Below are 16,246 nucleotides of genomic sequence, written 5' to 3'. Positions count from 1 at the left end.
CCGTCCCGTCCTCGTTTCCCCCCGTCCCGTCCCGTCCTCGTTTCCCCCCGTCCCGTCCCGTCCTCGTTTCCCCCCGTCCCGTCCCATCCTCGATTCCCCCCGTCCCGTCCCATCCTCGTTTCCCCTCGTCCCGTCCCGTCCTCGTTTCCCCGTCCCGTCCTCATTTCCCCGTCCCGTCCCGTCCCGTCCTCGTTTCCCCTCGTCCCGTCCTCGTTTCCCCCCGTCCCGTCCCGTCCTCATTTCCCCTCGTCCCGTCCCGTCCTCGTTTCCCCCGTCCCGTCCTCGTTTCCCCGTCCCATCCTCGTTTCCCCCTGTCCCGTCCTCGTTTCCCCCCGTCCCGTCCCGTCCTCGTTTCCCCCCCCGTCCCGTCCTCGTTTCCCCGTCCCGTCCCGTCCTCGTTTCCCCCCGTCCCGTCCCGTCCTCGTTTCCCCCCGTCCCGTCCCGTCCTCGTTTCCCCGTCCCGTCGCGTCCTCGTTTCCCCGTCCCGTCCCGTCCTCGTTTCCCCTCGTCCCGTCCTCGTTTCCCCCCCGTCCCGTCCCGTCCCGTCCTCGTTTCCCCCCGTCCCGTCCCGTCCTCGTTTCCCCCCGTCCCGTCCCGTCCTCGTTTCCCCGTCCCGTCCTCGTTTCCCCCCGTCCCGTCCTCGTTTTCCCCGTCCCGTCCTCATTTCCCCGTCCCGTCCCGTCCCGTCCTCGTTTCCCCTCGTCCCGTCCTCGTTTCCCCCCGTCCCGTCCCGTCCTCATTTCCCCTCGTCCCGTCCCGTCCTCGTTTCCCCGTCCCGTCCCGTCCTCGTTTCCCCGTCCCGTCCTCGTTTCCCCCCGTCCCGTCCCGTCCTTGTTTCCCCCGTCCCGTCCTCGTTTCCCCGTCCCATCCTCGTTTCCCCCTGTCCCGTCCTCGTTTCCCCCCGTCCCGTCCCGTCCTCGTTTCCCCCCCCGTCCCGTCCTCGTTTCCCCGTCCCGTCCCGTCCTCGTTTCCCCCCGTCCCGTCCCGTCCTCGTTTCCCCCCGTCCCGTCCTGTCCTCGTTTCCCCGTCCCGTCGCGTCCTCGTTTCCCCGTCCCGTCCCGTCCTCGTTTCCCCTCGTCCCGTCCTCGTTTCCCCCCCGTCCCGTCCCGTCCCGTCCTCGTTTCCCCCCGTCCCGTCCCGTCCTCGTTTCCCCCCGTCCCGTCCCATCCTCGTTTCCCCCCGTCCCGGCCCATCCTCGTTTCCCCTCGTCCCGTCCCGTCCTCGTTTCCCCGTCCCATCCCGTCCTCGTTTCCCCGTCCCGTCCCGTCCCGTCCTCGTTTCCCCTCGTTCCGTCCCGTCCTTGTTTCCCCCCGTCCCGTCCTTGTTTCCCCCCGTCCCGTCCTTGTTTCCCCCCGTCCCGTCCTCGTTTCCCCGTCCCGTCCTCGTTTCCCCCTGTCCCGTCCTCGTTTCCCCCCGTCCCGTCCCGTCCTCGTTTCCCCCCGTCCCGTCCCGTCCTCGTTTCCCCGTCCCGTCCTCGTTTCCCCCCGTCCCGTCCTCGTTTTCCCCGTCCCGTCCTCGTTTCCCCCCGTCCCGTCCTCGTTTCCCCCCGTCCCGTCCTCGTTTCCCCCCGTCCCGTCCCGTCCTCGTTTCCCCCCGTCCCGTCCCGTCCTCGTTTCCCCCCGTCCTCGTTTCCCCCCATCCCGTCCTCGTTTCCCCCCATCCCGTCCTCGTTTCCCCCCGTCCTCGTTTCCCCCCATCCCGTCCTCGTTTCCCCGTCCCGTCCCGTCCCGTCCTCGTTTCCCCGTCCCGTCCCGTCCTCGTTTCCCCCCGTCCCGTCCCTTCCTCGTTTCCCCCCGTCCCGTCCTCGTTTCCCCCCGTCCCGTCCCGTCCTCGTTCGCCCCGTCCCGTCCTCGTTCCCCCCCGTCCCGTCCCGTCCTCGTTCGCCCATCCCATCCCGTCTTCGTTTCTCCCCGTCCCGTCCTCGTTTCCCCCCGCCCCGTCCCGTCCTCGTTTCCCCGTCCCGTCCTCGTTTCCCCGACCCGTCCTCGTTTCCCCCCATCCCGTCCCGTCCTCGTTTCCCCCCGTCCCGTCCCGTCCTCATTTCCCCTCGTCCCGTCCCATCCTCGTTTCCCCCCGTCCCGTCCTCGTTTCCCCGTCCCGTCCCGTCCTCGTTTCCCCTCGTCCCGTCCTCGTTTCCCCCCGTCCCGTCCTCGTTTCCCCCCGTCCCGTCCCGTCCTCGTTTCCCCCCGTCCCGTCCTCGTTTCCCCCCGTCCCGTCCTCGTTTCCCCCCGTCCCGTCCCGTCCTCGTTTCCCCTCGTCCCGTCCTCGTTTCCCCTTGTCCCGTCCCGTCCTCGTTTCCCCGTCCCGTCCTGTCCTCGTTTCCCCCCGTCCCGTCCCGTCCTCGTTTCCCCCTGTCCCGTCCCGTCTTCGTTTCCCCCCGTTCCGTCCCGTCCTCGTTTCCCCGTCCCGTCCCATCCTCGTTTCCCCGTCCCATCCTCGTTTCCCCGTCCCGTCCCGTCCTCGTTTCCCCCCGTCCCGTCCCGTCCTCGTTTCCCCCCATCCCGTCCCGTCCTCGTTTCCCCCCATCCCGTCCTCGTTTCCCCCCATCCCGTCCTCGTTTCCCCCCGTCCCGTCCTCGTTTCCCCCCGTCCCGTCCTCGTTTCCCCCCGTCCCGTCCTCGTTTCCCCGTCCCGTCCTCGCTTCCCCGTCCCGTCCCGTCCTCGTTTCCCCGTCCCGTCCCGTCCTCGTTTCCCCCCGTCCCGTCCCGTCCTCGTTTCCCCCCCGTCCCGTCCTCGTTCGCCCCGTCCCGTCCTCGTTCCCCCCCGTCCCGTCCCGTCCTCGTTCGCCCATCCCATCCCGTCTTCGTTTCTCCCCGTCCCGTCCTCGTTTCCCCCCATCCCGTCCTCGTTTCCCCCCATCCCGTCCTCGTTTCCCCCCGTCCCGTCCTCGTTTCCCCCCGTCCCGTCCTCGTTTCCCCCCGTCCCGTCCTCGTTTCCCCGTCCCGTCCTCGCTTCCCCGTCCCGTCCCGTCCTCGTTTCCCCGTCCCGTCCCGTCCTCGTTTCCCCCCGTCCCGTCCCGTCCTCGTTTCCCCCCCGTCCCGTCCTCGTTCGCCCCGTCCCGTCCTCGTTCCCCCCCGTCCCGTCCCGTCCTCGTTCGCCCATCCCATCCCGTCTTCGTTTCTCCCCGTCCCGTCCTCGTTTCCCCCCGCCCCGTCCCGTCCTCGTTTCCCCGTCCCGTCCTGTCCTCGTTTCCCCCCGTCCCGTCCCGTCCTCGTTTCCCCCTGTCCCGTCCCGTCTTCGTTTCCCCCCGTTCCGTCCCGTCCTCGTTTCCCCGTCCCGTCCCATCCTCGTTTCCCCGTCCCGTCCTCGTTTCCCCGTCCCGTCCCGTCCTTGTTTCCCCCCGTCCCGTCCCGTCCTCGTTTCCCCCCGTCCCGTCCCGTCCTCGTTTCCCCCCATCCCGTCCTCGTTTCCCCCATCCCGTCCTCGTTTCCCCCCGTCCCGTCCTCGTTTCCCCCCGTCCCGTCCTCGTTTCCCCCCGTCCCGTCCTCGTTTCCCCGTCCCGTCCTCGCTTCCCCGTCCCGTCCCGTCCTCGTTTCCCCGTCCCGTCCCGTCCTCGTTTCCCCGTCCCGTCCCGTCCTCGTTTCCCCGTCCTGTCCCGTCCTCGTTTCCCCGTCCCGTCCCGTCCTCGTTTCCCCGTCCCGTCCCGTCCTCGTTTCCCCGTCCCGTCCCGTCCTCGTTTCCCCGTCCCGTCCCGTCCTCGCTTCCCCGTCCCGTCCTCGCTTCCCCGTCCCGTCCCGTCCTCGTTTCCCCGTCCCGTCCCGTCCTCGTTTCCCCTCGTCCCGTCCCATCCTCGTTTCCCCCCGTCCCGTCCTCGTTTCCCCGTCCCGTCCCGTCCTCGTTTCCCCTCGTCCCGTCCTCGTTTCCCCCCGTCCCGTCCACGTTTCCCCCCGTCCCGTCCTCGTTTCCCCCCGTCCCGTCCTCGTTTCCCCCCGTCCCGTCCCGACCTCGTTTCTCCTTGTCCCGTCCCGTCCTTGTTTCCCCTCGTCCCATCCTCGTTTCCCCCCCTCCCGTCCTCGTTTCCCCGTCCCGTCCCGTCCCGTCCTCGATTCCCCGTCCCGTCCTCATTTCCCCGTCCCGTCCCGTCCCGTCCTCGTTTCCCCTCGTCCCGTCCTCGTTTCCCCCCGTCCCGTCCCGTCCTCATTTCCCCTCGTCCCGTCCTCGTTTCCCCCGTCCCGTCCTCGTTTCCCCGTCCCATCCTCGTTTCCCCCTGTCCCGTCCTCGTTTCCCCCCGTCCCGTCCCGTCCTCGTTTCCCCCCCCGTCCCGTCCTCGTTTCCCCGTCCCGTCCCGTCCTCGTTTCCCCCCGTCCCGTCCCGTCCTCGTTTCCCCCCGTCCCGTCCCGTCCTCGTTTCCCCCCGTCCCGTCCCGTCCTCGTTTCCCCGTCCCGTCCCGTCCTCGTTTCCCCTCGTCCCGTCCTCGTTTCCCCCCCGTCCCGTCCCGTCCCGTCCTCGTTTCCCCCCGTCCCGTCCCGTCCTCGTTTCCCCCCGTCCCGTCCCATCCTCGTTTCCCCCCGTCCCGGCCCATCCTCGTTTCCCCTCGTCCCGTCCCGTCCTCGTTTCCCCGTCCCATCCCGTCCTCGTTTCCCCGTCCCGTCCCGTCCCGTCCTCGTTTCCCCTCGTCCCGTCCCGTCCTTGTTTCCCCCCGTCCCGTCCTTGTTTCCCCCCGTCCCGTCCTTGTTTCCCCCCGTCCCGTCCTCGTTTCCCCGTCCCGTCCTCGTTTCCCCCTGTCCCGTCCTCGTTTCCCCCGTCCCGTCCTCGTTTCCCCCCCTCGTCCCGTCCTCGTTTCCCCGTCCCGTCCCATCCTCGTTTCCCCCCATCCCGTCCCGTCCTCGTTTCCCCCCGTCCCGTCCCGTCCTCGTTTCCCCCCGTCCCGTCCCGTCCTCGTTTCCCCGTCCCGTCCTCGTTTCCCCCCGTCCCGTCCTCGTTTTCCCCGTCCCGTCCTCATTTCCCCGTCCCGTCCCGTCCCGTCCTCGTTTCCCCTCGTCCCGTCCTCGTTTCCCCCCGTCCCGTCCCGTCCTCATTTCCCCTCGTCCCGTCCCGTCCTCGTTTCCCCGTCCCGTCCCGTCCTCGTTTCCCCGTCCCGTCCTCGTTTCCCCCCGTCCCGTCCCGTCCTTGTTTCCCCCGTCCCGTCCTCGTTTCCCCGTCCCATCCTCGTTTCCCCCTGTCCCGTCCTCGTTTCCCCCCGTCCCGTCCCGTCCTCGTTTCCCCCCCCGTCCCGTCCTCGTTTCCCCGTCCCGTCCCGTCCTCGTTTCCCCCCGTCCCGTCCCGTCCTCGTTTCCCCCCGTCCCGTCCCGTCCTCGTTTCCCCGTCCCGTCGCGTCCTCGTTTCCCCGTCCCGTCCCGTCCTCGTTTCCCCTCGTCCCGTCCTCGTTTCCCCCCCGTCCCGTCCCGTCCCGTCCTCGTTTCCCCCCGTCCCGTCCCGTCCTCGTTTCCCCCCGTCCCGTCCCATCCTCGTTTCCCCCCGTCCCGGCCCATCCTCGTTTCCCCTCGTCCCGTCCCGTCCTCGTTTCCCCGTCCCATCCCGTCCTCGTTTCCCCGTCCCGTCCCGTCCCGTCCTCGTTTCCCCTCGTCCCGTCCCGTCCTTGTTTCCCCCCGTCCCGTCCTTGTTTCCCCCCGTCCCGTCCTTGTTTCCCCCCGTCCCGTCCTCGTTTCCCCGTCCCGTCCTCGTTTCCCCCTGTCCCGTCCTCGTTTCCCCCCGTCCCGTCCTCGTTTCCCCCCCTCGTCCCGTCCTCGTTTCCCCGTCCCGTCCCATCCTCGTTTCCCCCCATCCCGTCCCGTCCTCGTTTCCCCCCGTCCCGTCCCGTCCTCGTTTCCCCCCGTCCCGTCCCGTCCTCGTTTCCCCGTCCCGTCCTCGTTTCCCCCCGTCCCGTCCTCGTTTTCCCCGTCCCGTCCTCGTTTCCCCCCGTCCCGTCCTCGTTTCCCCCCGTCCCGTCCTCGTTTCCCCCCGTCCCGTCCCGTCCTCGTTTCCCCCCGTCCCGTCCCGTCCTCGTTTCCCCCCGTCCTCGTTTCCCCCCATCCCGTCCTCGTTTCCCCCCATCCCGTCCTCGTTTCCCCCCGTCCTCGTTTCCCCCCATCCCGTCCTCGTTTCCCCGTCCCGTCCCGTCCCGTCCTCGTTTCCCCGTCCCGTCCCGTCCTCGTTTCCCCCCGTCCCGTCCCTTCCTCGTTTCCCCCCGTCCCGTCCCGTCCTCGTTTCCCCCCGTCCCGTCCCGTCCTCGTTCGCCCCGTCCCGTCCTCGTTCCCCCCCGTCCCGTCCCGTCCTCGTTCGCCCATCCCATCCCGTCTTCGTTTCTCCCCGTCCCGTCCTCGTTTCCCCCCGCCCCGTCCCGTCCTCGTTTCCCCGTCCCGTCCTCGTTTCCCCGACCCGTCCTCGTTTCCCCCCATCCCGTCCCGTCCTCGTTTCCCCCCGTCCCGTCCCGTCCTCATTTCCCCTCGTCCCGTCCCATCCTCGTTTCCCCCCGTCCCGTCCTCGTTTCCCCGTCCCGTCCCGTCCTCGTTTCCCCTCGTCCCGTCCTCGTTTCCCCCCGTCCCGTCCTCGTTTCCCCCCGTCCCGTCCCGTCCTCGTTTCCCCCCGTCCCGTCCTCGTTTCCCCCCGTCCCGTCCTCGTTTCCCCCCGTCCCGTCCCGTCCTCGTTTCCCCTCGTCCCGTCCTCGTTTCCCCTTGTCCCGTCCCGTCCTCGTTTCCCCGTCCCGTCCTGTCCTCGTTTCCCCCCGTCCCGTCCCGTCCTCGTTTCCCCCTGTCCCGTCCCGTCTTCGTTTCCCCCCGTTCCGTCCCGTCCTCGTTTCCCCGTCCCGTCCCATCCTCGTTTCCCCGTCCCATCCTCGTTTCCCCGTCCCGTCCCGTCCTCGTTTCCCCCGTCCCGTCCCGTCCTCGTTTCCCCCCATCCCGTCCCGTCCTCGTTTCCCCCCATCCCGTCCTCGTTTCCCCCCGTCCCGTCCTCGTTTCCCCCCGTCCCGTCCTCGTTTCCCCCCGTCCCGTCCTCGTTTCCCCCCGTCCCGTCCTCGTTTCCCCGTCCCGTCCTCGCTTCCCCGTCCCGTCCCGTCCTCGTTTCCCCGTCCCGTCCCGTCCTCGTTTCCCCCCGTCCCGTCCCGTCCTCGTTTCCCCCCCGTCCCGTCCTCGTTCGCCCCGTCCCGTCCTCGTTCCCCCCCGTCCCGTCCCGTCCTCGTTCGCCCATCCCATCCCGTCTTCGTTTCTCCCCGTCCCGTCCTCGTTTCCCCCCATCCCGTCCTCGTTTCCCCCCATCCCGTCCTCGTTTCCCCCCGTCCCGTCCTCGTTTCCCCCCGTCCCGTCCTCGTTTCCCCCCGTCCCGTCCTCGTTTCCCCGTCCCGTCCTCGCTTCCCCGTCCCGTCCCGTCCTCGTTTCCCCGTCCCGTCCCGTCCTCGTTTCCCCCCGTCCCGTCCCGTCCTCGTTTCCCCCCCGTCCCGTCCTCGTTCGCCCCGTCCCGTCCTCGTTCCCCCCCGTCCCGTCCCGTCCTCGTTCGCCCATCCCATCCCGTCTTCGTTTCTCCCCGTCCCGTCCTCGTTTCCCCCCGCCCCGTCCCGTCCTCGTTTCCCCGTCCCGTCCTGTCCTCGTTTCCCCCCGTCCCGTCCCGTCCTCGTTTCCCCCTGTCCCGTCCCGTCTTCGTTTCCCCCCGTTCCGTCCCGTCCTCGTTTCCCCGTCCCGTCCCATCCTCGTTTCCCCGTCCCGTCCTCGTTTCCCCGTCCCGTCCCGTCCTTGTTTCCCCCCGTCCCGTCCCGTCCTCGTTTCCCCCCGTCCCGTCCCGTCCTCGTTTCCCCCCATCCCGTCCTCGTTTCCCCCATCCCGTCCTCGTTTCCCCCCGTCCCGTCCTCGTTTCCCCCCGTCCCGTCCTCGTTTCCCCCCGTCCCGTCCTCGTTTCCCCGTCCCGTCCTCGCTTCCCCGTCCCGTCCCGTCCTCGTTTCCCCGTCCCGTCCCGTCCTCGTTTCCCCGTCCCGTCCCGTCCTCGTTTCCCCGTCCTGTCCCGTCCTCGTTTCCCCGTCCCGTCCCGTCCTCGTTTCCCCGTCCCGTCCCGTCCTCGTTTCCCCGTCCCGTCCCGTCCTCGTTTCCCCGTCCCGTCCCGTCCTCGCTTCCCCGTCCCGTCCTCGCTTCCCCGTCCCGTCCCGTCCTCGTTTCCCCGTCCCGTCCCGTCCTCGTTTCCCCTCGTCCCGTCCCATCCTCGTTTCCCCCCGTCCCGTCCTCGTTTCCCCGTCCCGTCCCGTCCTCGTTTCCCCTCGTCCCGTCCTCGTTTCCCCCCGTCCCGTCCACGTTTCCCCCCGTCCCGTCCTCGTTTCCCCCCGTCCCGTCCTCGTTTCCCCCCGTCCCGTCCCGACCTCGTTTCTCCTTGTCCCGTCCCGTCCTTGTTTCCCCTCGTCCCATCCTCGTTTCCCCCCGTCCCGTCCTCGTTTCCCCGTCCCGTCCTCGTTTCCCCCTGTCCCGTCCCGTCCTCGTTTCCCCGTCCCGTCCTGTCCTCGTTTCCCCCCGTCCTGTCCTCGTTTCCCCCCGTCCCGTCCCGTCCTCGTTTCCCCCCGTCCCGTCCCGTCCTTGTTTCCCCCCGTCCCGTCCCATCCTCGTTTCCCCCCGTCCCGTCCTCGTTTCCCCCCTTCCCGTCCCGTCCTCGTTTACCCCCGTCCCGTCCCATCCTCGTTTACCCCCGTCCCGTCCCGTCCTCGTTTACCCCCGTCCCGTCCTCGTTTCCCCCCGTCCCGTCCTCGTTTCCCCCCGTCCCGTCCCATCATCGTTTCCCCCCATCCCGTCCTCGTTTCCCCCCGTCCCGTCCCGTCCCGTCCTCGTTTCCCCCCGTCCCGTCCCGTCTTCGTTTCCCCGTCCCGTCCCGTCCTCGTTTCCCCCCGTCCCGTCCTCGTTTCCCCCCGTCCCGTCCTCGTTTCCCCCCGTCCCGTCCCGTCCTCGTTTCCCCCCCGTCCCGTCCTCGTTTCCCCCCGTCCCGTCCCGTCCTCGTTTCCCCCCGTCCCGTCCCGTCCTCGTTTCCCCCCGTCCCGTACTCGTTTCCCCCCGTCCCGTCCCGTCCTCGTTCTCCCGTCCCGTCCTCGTTCGCCCGTCCCGTCCTCGTTCGCCCGTCCCGTCCTCGTTTCCCCCCGTCCCGTCCTCGCCCCCCCCCCCCCCCCCACCCCCCGGTCCTCTTTCCCCCGGTCCTCATCCTCCCGCCATTCCCGTTTCCCCTCCCCCTCCTCCCGGCCGATCCGCATGCCTCCTCCAGACTAGCTCATACAATAATGGTCTGTTTGAGCCACCATTATTGCTGGAATCTGCTTTTCCCCAGATGTATAATTTCTGGCCAAGAAGGTCTCTCCTCTTTGGAATGTTCTCAACCTGCAAGTTCCGGCCCTTCTGGCCTTCTGTCTTTCTTGATTTCTTTCTACCACCTCTTTTGGTCTCTTCTGGCCACAGCATGGTTCCAAGCTGGCGGTTAAACATTAAGAATGCCAGCAAACACCAAATAGTCGCATTTGGCGTGTTACGGTAAATGCTGAGGAACTTGTTGATTCGCCATCCTCATGAACCCTCCCATTGTGAGGCTCTTATGGCTTACTTCATTTCACAAATCTTTCCACCTGGCCATTTGTTACCAGGTAGTGCAGAGCCAATCTCACCTGTGTGACTCAGTGGTATTCCAGAAACTCCCTGAATTCTTTCACCACAAACTGTGGCCCATTGTCTCAACTTGTTGAGGGTCTTGGCAAATATTCCACCCAATTGGTTTATTGTTGCTTCCGCTGATACCAACTTCATAGCCGCCACCTCGGGTCACTTGGAATGGGCATCTACGACTGCTAATAGCATCTGTCCTTCTACTGGATCTGTGAAATCAACCTGAATCTGCTGGCACAGAGATTGGGTCATTCCCATGGATGAAGGGGCGACTACGGCAGCGCCTTCCTTATTTGCATGATCCCGCTTTCTCCTCAATCTGGCAGTCCAGCACCTTTCCTCTTAATGGGGAAGGAATAACAACTTTCATCCCCCACATTAAACACTGTCCGATACAGACAACTCCAGGTCAGGTACAGCCTAATTCTGGTTGGTTTCTATGACTGGTCCTCCCTGTCAGGATTAATTCCGCCACTTGGCTCAAAACTGAGTTGTTCCAGGTAGTGTTCCATGACTGATTCATGACACCAGTATCTTGACTTCCGGGAAGAAATACCTAATTTTCAGATTCCAGTCGGGAACATGTTTATGCTCCAGTAGTGGCAGCCTGCCTTGCCGTACTTCTCTGACTGTCAGTATCTGATTTCATATAAGTAGGCTGACAGAGCCAGTGCCCATCTCTGCAGGCATGCTGCCACCATTGAAGGTATTCCCAGATACGGGCCAAAAATGGAAGTTTGCAGCCTGTGGTCAATCATCAGACGATTCATCTGCCATAAATGAAATTGGTGAATTTCTTAACACCAAAAACGATGCCCAATCCTTCTTTTTCGATTCGGGCATAATTCTCCTCTGTCTTCGTCAGTGGCCTCAATGTGAAAGTGATGGGCCTTTCCTCTCTATTGAGCAAGATGTGTGACAATACAGCGCCGACCCCATAAGGCGAGGTGTCACATGCTAAATGTAATGGCAACTGAATTAAATGAGTTAACGTTTTTTTAAGGCTTGCTTCACCTCCCAGTAAGCCTTTCATGACCCAAGGTCCATTCCCTTGGCTGCCCTTTACCCAGCAACTGATGCAGGGGTTTTAACATGGTTGCCCAATCCAGGACAAGTTCCGGGAAGAATCTCAGTTGAGAAACATTCTATGGTCTCGGAGCCTTCATGATGGCCTCCATCTTCTTGGGCGCCTTGTGTAGTCCCTCACCATCAATTATATGGCCCAGTGACTCGATTGAGTCCCTAAAGAACTTGCATTTCTCCCTTTATACTTTTAGGCCATGCTCCTGTAAGCTTTTGAGGGTTTCTCCTAGGTTCCTCAAATGCTCCTCTTCGGTGGAGCCAGTAACCAAAATATCATCCAGATAACACTGGACTCCTGACAACCCACTTAATATCAGCAAAGTGGTGCACTGCTGCCTCACAGTGCCAGGGTTCCGGGTTCAATTCCTGGCTTGCGTCACTGTCTGTGCGGAGTCTGCACATTCTCCCCATGTTTACATGGGTTTCCTCTGGGTGCTCCAGTTCCCTCCCACAGTCCAAAATACGTACTGGTTAGTTCATTGGCATGCTAAAATGCTCCCTTGGTGTCCCCGAACAGGATTTTCACAGTAACTTCATTGCTGTGTTAATGTAAGCCTACTTGTGACACGAATAAATAAACTTTTTTTTAAACTTTAATATCTGGTCCATGGCCCTCTGGATTAGAGTTGGTGCTGACCTAATGCCAAAAAGAGTCACTTGTGGCGGAAAAGTGTGTCACTATCATCAGGGAGACTCCTTTACGACAGATCCATTTTTGTGAATTTCTTTCCTCTGCCAGTCTACTAAATAGGTCTTCAATGAGGACAAGTGGGTATTGATCCATTCACAGGGCTGAGTTGACGATGACCTTAAATTCACCACAAATCCTCACTGCATCATCTGCTTTTCACCATCTCTGGGATGATTGGATAGCCCATTCACTGGTGATTACTAGTTCCAACACTCCCAGATTCACCATTCATTCCAGTTCCTTGGAATATAGTGTTCAATTCTGGTCGCCACACTACCAGAAGGATGTGGAGGCTTTGAAGAGGATACAGAAAAGATTTACCAGGATGTTGCCTGGTATGGAGGGCATTAGCTATGAGGAGAGGTTGGAGAAACTTGGTTTGTTCTCACTGGAGCAACGGAGGTTGAGGGGAGACCTGATAGAAGTCTACAAGATTATGAGAGGCATGGACAGAATGGGTAGTCAGAAGCTTTTTCCCAGGGTGGAAGAGTCAATTAGGTTTAAGGTGCAAGGGGCAATTTTTAAAACAGATGTACGAGGCAGATTTTGTACACAGAGAGTGGTGGGTGCCTGGAACTCGTTGCCGGGGGAGGTAGTGGAAGCGGATACGGTAGTGACTTTTAAGGGGCGTCTTGACAAGTACATGAATGAGATGGGAATAGAGGGATATGGTCCCCGGAAGCGTAGGGGGTTTTAGTTAAGTCGGGCAGCATGGCTTGGAGGGCCGAAGGGCCTGTTCCTCTGCTGTAATTTTCTTTGTTCTTTGTTCCACCTCCACTTTCGACCTGATGGTGCAAGGTACCACATGCCTTCAGACTCCTCAGATGAGCCTCCGGCTTCAGTCGTATTTTAATTTCCTTTTCTTTTCTCCCAAGGTTCCCTTGAAAACATCTTTATACTTGTCCAAGATATCTTGCAAACTCGTGTTTGAGCCCACCAGCTTATTAAACAATTCAACTTCAATTTTTGTAACCAGGAGCATCCAAATAATTCAGCACACTGGTCCCTTAATTGTACTTTCATCAGTGCACAGCCTTTCAGTGGCACCACTTGTACTGTGTATGTAAATAGTGTAATCTTTCCAGGTTCAATGGCAGTATCCTGAACGTTTCTCTATAAATTGACTCTGGAATCGGAGGCACCGCTGTGCCCATATCCACTTCCACTCTTCACCGTCTCCCCCTCTAATTTGGGAAGAGCCGAGAAACGATCAGCTTCACCCTGTACCGACAGGATGTTTAGCCGAAACTCAGCTGACTCTGGACCTCTGCTTCTTCTGCAGACCCAGCAAACTCCCTGTCTACTCCCTGCTGGCAACATGTACCTTGTGCCTTATCCTCAGGATTGTTTCTTTTTGATTCCCTTTCTCTTGTTTTGATTGTACCCAGGAATTTCAGGCAATTTGGCCCACATTTGCAGCACTGGGCTTCTCGAGTCCAACACCTTTACTTCTGTGGCCAGACTTGCCATATTGGCGGCATTCTGCAGTTGGTACTGCACTCTGCTGAGCTTCTGTTATTCTATGCACCCAGGCACTGACACCCAACTGTGTTGCCTCACTGGTGGCCAACTCCATCAAGGTAGCGATTTCAAAAGCTGCCTTGAAATCCAGGTCTCCCTTTGCTGGTAGCTTCCATTGAACGGCTTCATGTTAAAGGCCAAAAACCAAACAGTTCCACAAGGCATCCTAGAGGAACCCTCCGAGTTCACAATGTTCTGCTAACCACTTTAAAGTGGCCATGAATTGGACAGTGGATTCCCCTTCATGTTGTACCTGTTTATATGAAACGGAAATGTTCCGTGATCATCAGTGACTTTGGAACAAAATTATTTTCCAATGCTTCACATAGGTTTTCTCCATGGGTTTTTCTAGTTGCACCAGACTCGTCAGGGTTGCAAAGGTCTTGCTTCCAATGATGCTCAAGAAGACCACCACCATTATGTCTTCAGCCATTTTGTTTGCCTGTGTGATTTCCCCCTTCTTATTTCTCAGTTCTACCCATATAGACTCAGTGGGCAAACCCTCAGAAATATCCCCCCTCAGTCCTGCCGTGATGTTTTCCCGAATCAAAAGTGTAACTCCTCTCTTACCTCCTGTTCTATCTTTCCTATAGCATCTGTACCCTGGAACATTGAGCTGCTCGTCCTGTCCCTCCCTTAGCCATGTTTCAGTAATAGCTATAATATCCCAGTCTCATGTACCCATCCATGCCCTGAGTTCATCTGCCTTGCCCGTCAGGCCTCTTGCATTGAAATAAATGCATTTAATCTGGACTTCCCTTTCTCTCTGCCCTGCTTTTGCCTGATCTGTCTAATACTAGGATTACCGACACTGCCTTTACGATTTAATGAGCTCTCTTTAACTTCTGTGCTGTCCTCAACCTTCTCTTCTGTCTCCCTTCTGCTTTGGGTCCCCATGTTTCTATGTTCTATGTAATTTCCTAGTTCATTTCTACCAGCCTTCTTGAGGAGTGGAATCACATTAACCATCCTCCAGTCTCTGGCAGTTGCTCCATGGCCAAAGACGAATTAAAAATTTGTGTCAGAGCCCCTGCAATTTCCTGCCTTGCCTCCCACAGCAGCCTGGGATGCAATTCGTCCCTTCCTCAGGTTTTTGTCAAATTTTTAAGTCTGTCAGAGCCTCCAAAACCTCTTCATTTCTTATGTCAAACTGTTCAAGTTCCTCACAGTCCCTTTTCTGAATTCTGTACCTACATTTTCCTTTTCCTGAGTGAAGACCAATGAGAAGTATTCATTTAACACCTTCCAATATCCTGCAGCTTCGCACACAGATGTGAGATGATCTAATGGGCCCTACTCTTTCCCCGGTTAACCTCTTCCCTTCTTAATGTATTTATAGAATATCTTAGGATTCTCCCTAACCTTGTTCACAAGTCCCATTTCATGCCGCCTTTTTGCTCTTCTAATTGCTTTCTTAAGTTCTCTCTTGGCACTTCCTATATTCCTCTAGGGCACAGCTGAATTGCTCCCTTCGGACTTGCTAAAAGCCTTCCTCTTCTTTCTTATCCTGTCCTGAATTGTCCTAGACATCCAGGGTTCCCTGAACTTATTGATCCTATATTTCCCCTAAAGGCTACATGTTAGACCTGTACTATCCCCAGTATCTTTTTGAATGCCCCTGACTGCTCCATTGTAGACTTCCCTGCAAGGAGCTGTTCCCAGTCAACTTTGGCCAGATCCTGCCTTATTTTAATAAAATCTGCCTTCCCCCAATCCATCATAACCTTTTGCAGGCCATCCTTCTCTTTGTCCATAACAAACTTGAACTGGACCATGTTGTAGTGACTATCGCTAAACTGCTCCCCCACTGCCACATTGAACACTTGTCTGGCTTCATTCCCCAGATCCAGATCTCGCACTGCTCCATCCCTTGTTGGGCCTTCTACATATGTGCTGTGAAATGATTCACATACTTACAAAGGTGCCAAAACTGTATACAATGATACAAACCCATGCAACCAATATTAGCTTAATATTTCTTAATAATTCTTTCCATATCACCAAGTTGCTTCCCTGACATCTGCAGCAGACTATTGTCAGTGATGACTTTGGCAGGTATCCTCTAGAGGGCCCTAGACTTTTTTGGGTCTGGTCTGCTCTGGGATAGATATACTCTTAGCACTCATTGAAGCTTGAGCTAATGGGGTCACAGCTAGAGGGGACTCAGAACACATGGACACCCTTGGAGTGTTCTGAGTGGAAGTCCCAAGTCTGTGGCCAGATGTTCTTCCTCCCTTTGGATACCCCTCAGGGCCCCACACTTGAAGAAAGACATAAAACAGAATAGGAAACTGAGGAGGTTCACCTGGATGTTATCAGTGATATGAGACTTCGGGAGAGAGTAGAGGGTGTTTTCCTTGAAAAAGAGAAGGTTAAGAGGTGATTAAATCAGGTTTTTCAAGGTTTTGGTAGAGTAGATGAGACAATTCTCTCTGCTAGTTGGATCAACAACCATAGATATGCAGATTTGGTAGATTAGCCATAGTAAATGCACCTCCAGTAAATGCACGGGGTTCCGGGAATGGGTAAGATACTCTTTCGGAGAGTCAGTAAAGACCTGATGGGCTGAATAGTCTCTTTCTGCACTGGGGGGATTCTATGGTTCTATGAACTTGAGATATGACCCGTTGAGTGGCAGGCCCAGATTTGGCAAATTGAATCTTAGTCAAAGTGGTTTTAGCCATAAGCCACTTTCATTGAAATTGCCTCAATCACCTGCTCTGGTTGGTTTGGTATTGCACAGATACCAACAGATACACACAGATATTACACTGTATTACTGGAGTTAATGATTAGTTTGGAATATATATAAACAATTTGGAGGAAAATGTAACTGGATTGATTAGTAAGTTTGCGGATGACACAAATGTTGGTGGATTTGCAGATAGCGATGACGGCCATCAGAGGATACAGCAGGATCTAGATCAGTTGGAGACTTGGGCGGAGAGATAGCAGATGGAGTTTCATCCGGACAAATGTGAAGTAATGCATTTTGGAAGGTCTAATACAGATAGGAAATATACAGTAAATGGCAGAACCCTTAGGAGTATTGATAGGCAAAGGGATCTGGGTGTACAGGTACACAGGTCACTGAAAGTGGCAATGCAGGTGGAGAAGGTAGTCAAGAAGGCATATGGCATGCTTGCCTTCATCAGCCGGGGTATTGAGTTTAAAAATTGGCAAGTCATGTTGCAACTTTATAGAACCTTAGTGAGGTCGCACTTGGAATATAGTGTTCAATTCTGGTCGCCACACTACCAGAAGGATGTGGAAGCTTTGGAGAGGGTACAGAAAAGATTTACCAGGATGTTGCCTGGTATGGAGGGCATTAGCTATGAGGAGAGGTTGGAAAAACT

General features: G+C 59.3%; 1 protein-coding gene across 2 annotated transcripts in view; it reads left to right on the top strand.

Moving 5' to 3' along the window:
* The window catches only part of LOC144493794 (regulating synaptic membrane exocytosis protein 1-like), a 259,737-nt gene that overhangs the window by 160,111 nt on the left and 83,380 nt on the right, over positions 1-16,246 (top strand). The window lies entirely within an intron of this gene.

The sequence above is a fragment of the Mustelus asterias genome, chromosome 5 (genome assembly GCF_964213995.1).
Source record: "Mustelus asterias chromosome 5, sMusAst1.hap1.1, whole genome shotgun sequence".
Classification (NCBI taxonomy): domain Eukaryota; kingdom Metazoa; phylum Chordata; class Chondrichthyes; order Carcharhiniformes; family Triakidae; genus Mustelus; species Mustelus asterias.
The sequence above is the reverse complement of the archived record's forward strand: the minus strand, read 5'-3'. Positions and strand labels throughout refer to the sequence as shown.